This window comes from Diospyros lotus, chromosome 15, assembly GCF_014633365.1.
Source record: "Diospyros lotus cultivar Yz01 chromosome 15, ASM1463336v1, whole genome shotgun sequence".
Lineage (NCBI taxonomy): Eukaryota > Viridiplantae > Streptophyta > Magnoliopsida > Ericales > Ebenaceae > Diospyros > Diospyros lotus.
In genome coordinates, this window is record NC_068352.1 from 1,207,393 (window position 1) to 1,208,708 (window position 1,316).

Below are 1,316 nucleotides of genomic sequence, written 5' to 3' on the forward strand. Positions count from 1 at the left end.
CTTCCAACAACTCAAGGCTAAAATGATATCCTTACTCATTTTAGCCTTACCCGACTTTGAGAAGCCCTTCATCATTGAAGCTGATTCCTCGGGGGCATGGAATGGGGGCTGTTTTGATGCAAGAACAAAGGCCGATCGCTAATTTCAGCCAAGCGTTCAGTCAGTGGGGAGGAAGAAATCAGTTTATGAAAGAGAACTCATGACCATAGTGTTTGCGGTGCAAAAAATGAAGGCACTACTTGTTAGGCAGGAATTTTTTATTAGAACGGATCAAAAAAGCCTCAAGTACTTAATGGAGCAACGGGAGATAAGTCCTGAATATTTGAAATGGATGGTAAAGTTGATTGGATACCAATTTTAGATACATTATCGAGCTGGATGGAGAATAAGGCAGCTGATGGGCTGTCCAGAATCTGCCACACAGCAGCTTTGATGGCTTTGACAGTGCTAGGGTGGTCCAATTGGAGCAGGTGGCAAGCGAGGTAAACGCTAATGCAAGGCCGCAAAAAATTATCCAGGAGTTACAAGTGACCCCTCCTGCCATCCTAATTTTCAAATGGTGGACAAGTATCTCGTCTACAAGGGACGACTTTACTTACCCAAGGGATCCGCACTAATTCCGTTGATACTCCAGGAAGGGCATGATGGGAGCGTGGGAGGTCATTCGGGGTTTTTAAAAACTACAAAAGGGTGTCGGCGAATGTTTTATTGGCTGGGTATGAAGAGATGTGCATCAGTATGTAAGTGAGTGTTCGACTTGTCAACAAAACAAATATATAACCTTGTCATCAAGGGGGACTACTACAGCCACTACCAATTCCTAACCAGATTTGGGAAGACATCGTCATGGACTTTATTAAAGGACTCTCAAAATCTAACAAGGTGGACTCGATCTTGGTTGTGGTGGATCAACTTAGCAAGTATGGGCATTTTATTGGCCTTAAATAGTTGGGGATGTGGCTGGAACTTTTATCAGGGAAGTGGTGAGGCTCCATGGAGTTCCTAGGTCCATTGTGTTAGATAGAGACAAAACATTTTGAGCAGATTTTGGGAGGAGATTTTTTGACTATAGGGCACCAAACTCAAAAGAAGTACAGCTTATCATCCACAAACGGATGGGCAAAACGAGGTACTCAACTAGACTTTGGAAACCTACTTGAGATGTTTTGCTTCCTCCAAACCAAAGGCATGGTTCACTTGGTTACCATGGGCTGAATTATGGTACAATACCTCTTATCACACAGCTCCCAAGTTAACTCCCTTCCAAGTGGTGTATGGGAGAGAACTGCCTCCCTTAGTGAGGTTTGAGAAAGGAA